Source organism: Notamacropus eugenii, chromosome 4, assembly GCF_028372415.1.
Source record: "Notamacropus eugenii isolate mMacEug1 chromosome 4, mMacEug1.pri_v2, whole genome shotgun sequence".
Lineage (NCBI taxonomy): Eukaryota > Metazoa > Chordata > Mammalia > Diprotodontia > Macropodidae > Notamacropus > Notamacropus eugenii.
Genome location: NC_092875.1, coordinates 393,390,736 through 393,396,735, shown reverse-complemented (window position 1 = coordinate 393,396,735; position 6,000 = coordinate 393,390,736). Strand labels below are relative to the sequence as shown.

General features: G+C 39.5%; 1 long non-coding RNA gene across 4 annotated transcripts in view; it reads left to right on the top strand.

Annotated features, from left to right (window-relative positions):
• Nucleotides 1–4,143: 4,143 nt before the first annotated feature.
• LOC140501667 (uncharacterized) overlaps nt 4,144–6,000 on the top strand; it is a 264,231-nt gene continuing 262,374 nt past the window's right edge. The window contains exon 1 of one of the 4 annotated variants that reach the window (XR_011966302.1): nt 4,144–5,098. This is a non-coding gene — a long non-coding RNA (uncharacterized lncRNA). The remainder of the gene's footprint in view (nt 5,099–6,000) is intronic. The other 3 variants (XR_011966301.1, XR_011966299.1, XR_011966300.1) reach the window with 3 other exon arrangements.

Genomic DNA, 6,000 nt, shown 5'->3' with positions numbered 1-6,000 from the left:
GGGCACAGTCTAGGTGGGCCATACCAGCACAGACAGGATGTGAGCAGGTCTTGGGGAGACTGAACCTCTTTCACCTATGGCAGTTTTCAGACTTCAGGACCCAAAAACGCTGAGGACAAATTGGAAGGTCAGTGGAAAAAGCCTGTGGGACCAGAGTGGGAGAGTGGAGTGGGCTGGCCCCAGCCCCAGGGTGGCAGAAGGGGAAGGGGGCAGGGGAACCCACAGCAGCCACAGCATCAGCAGGGGCAGAGATAGTGACTGTTTCTGGAGCTCTAGGCCCACAGATTGTAGGTAATCAAGTGACTGGCAGTGCACCCTCCCACCCCCACTGGAAGTAGATGATTTGGTAAAGAGCTCAAAAGTCCAAGTAAATGACTGGGGAAATAAGCAAAGACCAAAAAAAGAATCAGGCTATAGAATTTTACTTTGATGACAAAGAAGACCAAAATATGCAAACAGAAGACAACAAAGTCAAAACTTCTCCATCAAAGCCTCCAAGAAAAATATGAATTGTCTCAGTCCATGGAAGAGCTCAAAAAGGATTTTGAAAATCAAGTAAGAGAAGTAGAGCAAAAATTGGGAAAAGAAATGAGAGTGATGCAAGAAAATTATGAAAAATGAGTTAACTACTTAGTAAAGGAGACCCAAAAATGCTGAAGAAAATAACACTTTAAAAAATAGACTAACCCAAATGACAAAAGAGATGCAAAAAGCCAAGGAAGAGAAGAATGGCCTAAAAAGCAGAATTGACCATATAGAACAGGAGGTCCAAAATCTCACCGAAGAAAATAATTCCTTAAAGATTAGAATGGAGCAGATGGAAGCTAATGACTTTATGAAAAATCAAGAAATTATAAAACAAAACCACAGGAATGAAAAAATAGCAGACTGTGAAGTATCTGATTAGGCAAACCAGTGACATGGAAAATAGATCCAGGAGAGACAATGTAAAAATTATGGGACTACCTGAAAGCTATGATCAAAAAAAGAGCCTAGACATAATTTTCCAAGAAATGATCAAGGAAAACTGCCCTGATATTCTAGAACCAAAGGGTAAAATAAATATTGAAACAACCCACCATTTGCCTCCTGCAAGAGATCCCCAAAGGAAAACTCCTAGCAATATTGCAGCCAAATTCCAGAGTTTCCAGGTCAATGAGAAAATACTGCAAGCAGCCAGAAAGAAACAATTCAAATATTGTGGAAATACAATCAGGATAACACAAGATCTAGCAGCTTCTACATTAAGGGACCAAAGGGCTTGGAATATGATATTCCAGAAGTCAAAGGAAGTAGGAGTAAAACCAAGAATCAAATATGCAGCAAAATTGACTATAATACTTCAGGGAAAAAAATGGTCATTCAATGAAATAGAGGACTTTCAAGCATTCTTGATGAAAAGACCAGAGCTGAAAAGAAAATTTGACTTTCAAACACAAGAATCAAGAGAAGCATGAAAAGGTGGACAGGAAAGAGAAATCATAAAGGATTTACTAAAGTTCAACTCTTTACATTTCTACATGGAAAGATAATATTTCTAACTCTTAAGACTTTTCTCACTACTGTTGTAGTTGGAGGGATTATATACATATAGACAGAGAGTACAGGGTGAGTTGAATAGGAAGGGATGATATCTTAAAAAATAAAATTAAGGGATGAGAGGAACATATTGGAAGGAGAAAGGGAAAAATGGAATGGGGCAAATTTTCTCTCTCATAAAAGAGGCAAGAAAAAGGCTTTTCAATGGAAGGGAAGAGAGGTAAGATGAGAGGGAAAAAGTGAACCTTACTCTCATCACGTTTGGCTTAAGGAGGGAATAACACGCATACTCAATTTGCTATGAAAATCTATCTTACACTACAGGAAAGTAGGGGAGAAGGGGACAAACTGGGGGTGGGGGATGATAGAAGGGAGGGCAAATGAGAGGAGGGCATAATTAGAAGTAAATAGTTTTGAGGAGGGACAGGAGCAAAAAAGAGAATAGAACAGATGGGGGCAAGATAGGATGGAGGAAAAAATAGTCTTTCATAACATGACTTTTATGGAAGATTTTTGCATGACTACACATGTATAACATGCATCGAATTATTTGTCTTCTCACTGTGGATGGATGTCGAGAGAGGAAGAGAGAGAAGTTGGAATTCAAAGTTTTAAAAACGAATGTTAAAAATTGTTTTTACATGCCACTGGGAAATAAGATATACCGCCAATGGGGTATAGAAATCTATCTTGCCCTCCAAGAAATTAGAGGGAATCTTAAGAGGGGATAGAGGGAAAATAAGAGAAGGGAAGGGTATGATAGATAGGAGGGAAGATTGGGGGAAAGAGATAATCAATGCACACTGTCTTGGGGTGGGCAGAGTGGAGAGATGGAAGAAAATTTGGAAGTCAAAATCCTGTGGAAATGGATCTTGAAAACTAAAAATAAATAAATAAATTAGAAAAAAAGAATTTGGATGCCATACCTCTTGGTGCATGTATGTTTAGTAATGATATTGATTTATTGTCTATGGTGCCTTTTATCAGGATGTAGTTTCCTTCCTTATCTCTTTTGATTAGATCTATTTCTGCCTTTGCTTTGTCTGAGATTCGGATTGATACCCCTGTTTTTTTTATATCAGTCCAAACGTAATATGTTCTGCTCCAACATTTTACCTCTACCCTGTATTTATCCCCCTGTTTCAAATATGTTTCATGTAAACAACATGTTGTAGGATTATGGTTTTTAATTCATTCTGCTATCTGCCTTAGTTTAATGGGAGAGTTCATCCCATTCCCATTTACAGTTATGATTACTATCTGTTTCCTTCTGTCCATCCCATTTCCCCCATTTTATGCTTTTATTTCTCCTTTCCCCTCCACAGTAGAGTTTTATTTTTGACCACAGCCTCCCTCAGTGTTCCTCCCTTCTATCAACCTCCTTCCTTTTTATTCCCCTTTTCCTTTACTACTTCTTCCCTCCCTTTTAGCCTCCCCTCCTTTTTCTTTCGTTTTTCCCCTCCTATTGCCTATATGGCAAGTTAGATTTTGGTACTTAACTGAGTTTGTTCCCTCCTTGAATCAAATCAGATGAGAATAAATCTCAAACAATGCTTATCTCCCTCCCCTCTTTCCCTCTTCTATAATATGTTTTTTTGTCTCTTCCTGTGATGTAATTTACCCTTTTCTGCCTCCTCCTTTTCTCTTCTCCCATTACAATTCTTTTGCACCCTTTAATCATGTCTTTATCATCACATCAGTTAATTTATACTCACTCCCTATATCTATACATGTCCCTTTTAAATGTCATAATAAATATACAAGTCTCAAGATTAATAAATATCATCCTCCCATATAGGGATGTAAACAGTTTGCCCATATTGAACAACAAACTTTCCACCCTGCCCCGTTTACCTTTTTATATCTCTACTGAGTCTTGTATTTGAAGATAAACTTTTCTATTGAGCTCTGGCCTTTTCATCAGGAAGATCTGGAAATCCATTATTTCATTGAATACCTATCTCCTGCTCTGAAATACTATGCTCGATTTTGCTGAGTAATTGATCTTTAGTTTTAGTAAGCTCCTTTGCCTTACAGAATATCATATTCTAATCCTTCTGATATTTTAATGTAGAAGCGGCAAGATCCTGTGTGATCCTGACTGTAGTTCCCCAATATTTGAATTGTTCCTTTTAAGGAATTATTTCCTCCAGTTAGGTTTTGTTCTTCCTTTTCCATTTGTCTAATTTTCCCTGTTAGGCTTTATGCTCCCATATCCATTTGCTCAGTTTTCCTTGTTAAGGAGCTATTCTCTTCAGTGAGTTCTTTTTTCATTTTGTCAATTACATTTTAAAAATCATTGGCCAGTTTTTCTTCTACATCTCTAATTTGGTTTTTAAAATCCTTCTTCAGCTCTTCCAAGAATGCTCTTTGGTCTTGAGACCAATTCATATTCCATTTTGAGGTTTCAGATGTGAGTACAGTTCTCAACACTCTCCATTTCTGAATTCCTATTTTGGTCTTTGTCCCCATCAAAAATTCTATGATCTTTGCTCTTCCGGTTTGCTTCTTGCTCATAATAATTGCCTTTTTCCTGGCTTTTAAAGTGGATCTCTACTTCTGGGGCAGAGGGGGTTCTGTCCCACATTTCTTGTGCTAAGAATTTGAGGTTTTGTGTGTTGTAGCCTCTCCTTTTTTTCAGCTAGAAGCTAGAATGCTACAGCTTAACTGGTGTTGAGTTGGCTAGTGTATGCTAAGACCAAGGCCAGGTGAAGTCTTTCTAAATTTCCCCGGTGTTATCCAGAACTCACTGTGGGACATGTAGGGGAGATGTTGTCTGACTGCAGGAGGTCTCTTCCTCCTCTGAGCTAGAGGTAGGCTCAGTGCTGCGTGAATTCTGTCTGTGTTGGTGTCTGCCCAATTCCCCTGACTGTGCTAAGGCATGCCTGTGGTTCTGGAGTTGGTGCTTATGGGCTCCACCCCTAGTGCTTAGGATCTCCTGCCGGTTTGCTTGAAGTGAGGCTGTCTCAGACAGCTCCTGTCCTGAACTGGTCCCCTTCAGTCACAGCAAGAGGGACTCTTCTTGACTATCTTCATAGCCTCCGAAACTATGAGACTGTTTACCCCTTCAGGTGATCCCACTGTTCCAGGATTTTTCTGGAACAGTATCCTCAGGATTTTTCAAGGTTAACAAGGGGAGGGTGAGAGCACTTACAGTTTACACCATCATCTTGGCTCCCAGAAGTTCAAGTAGGTGACTTTCAAACTTTTAATCTGTGAGCTGCTAGTCTCAGGAGTGTCTGCTGCTGTTACTGGCGTCCTGCACCTCTGTCTTACTCAGTTCTACTGGACTCCTGTCCTGTGCTGACATGTTGGAGAATCCATACTTCTGATTCAGTTTACCCTGGCAATTCCTATTCTGCTCTGGAGGAGTCTGTGCTGGTACAGCCTGTGCGCTCTGCACTCTCTGAGCCCCATGTAACAGATTCTTTCCATCGACCTTCAGGCTGTCCTGGGCTGGAAATCTGCCACACTCTGTCTCCTAGTGAATTCTGCCACTCCAAAATTTGTCCAGATTCTCTTTTGAGAGATATCTGAAGGAATTTGTGGTAGAGCTAAGGTGAGTCTATGCTCTCACTCCACCATCTTGGCTCCAACCTTCTCTGTTTTTATTGATCTCTCTCCCAATCTTTCTCTCCTTCCCTCCTCTCCTTTCCATCCCTGCTATACACTACCACTCCCTTCTCATATTCCTCAGCCCAGATTAAATTCTCTGGAACATGAGGTGCTTCCAATCTGCGCCTAAATGTTTTGTTTGTGAAGCACAGGAGAAAGCCTTTAGATTGAGACCAGCTGGTGGGAATATTTCTCTTTGTATGTGCTAAGTGACATGTACAATGGCAGATGCTGTGTTGTCCTCATAAAGGAGAGCTAAAATAGAGCTCCAGAGAGGACTTCCCCTCCTACTCTTTCTTTTATTTATTTTCATCAATTCTCTTGCAGCTTGACTCCAAAGGCATAATTCAAACCTGATCTTGAATTCTTCTTACTAATTAACTTACTAATTCTACTAATTAACCTAAGTAGCTATGACCAGAGAAGTGAGAATCCACAAACTTTGGCAAAGTTCAGCTGGATTAACTGTCCATGTGGGATGAGTACTTCTGTGGGACCTGAGAAGGCTAGAGTTGATTCTGAAGAGTATTTTTTTCTTTGTATAGTTTGACTGTAGTTTATGTGGCTCACACATACAAACACAAAACAAAAGTCTGAGTTATGGTTTTGTAAATGTGGTCTGTGTACAAAGATATGAGATAGGGAATCCATCTTAGTACCTTTCTGTATATTATTGATGTTGCTGTGACATTGTGTATCCAAAGTTTTTTTTAAGTCTCATATGAAAGATGTTTAAAAAACTTTCATCTTCTAATTGTTTCAGAAATGTCAGTCTTATTTGCCTAATTTGGCTGCAAATTCCTTGCAATCTGGGACAGTATCTGAAACTTCTTTTGTTTTTAAATA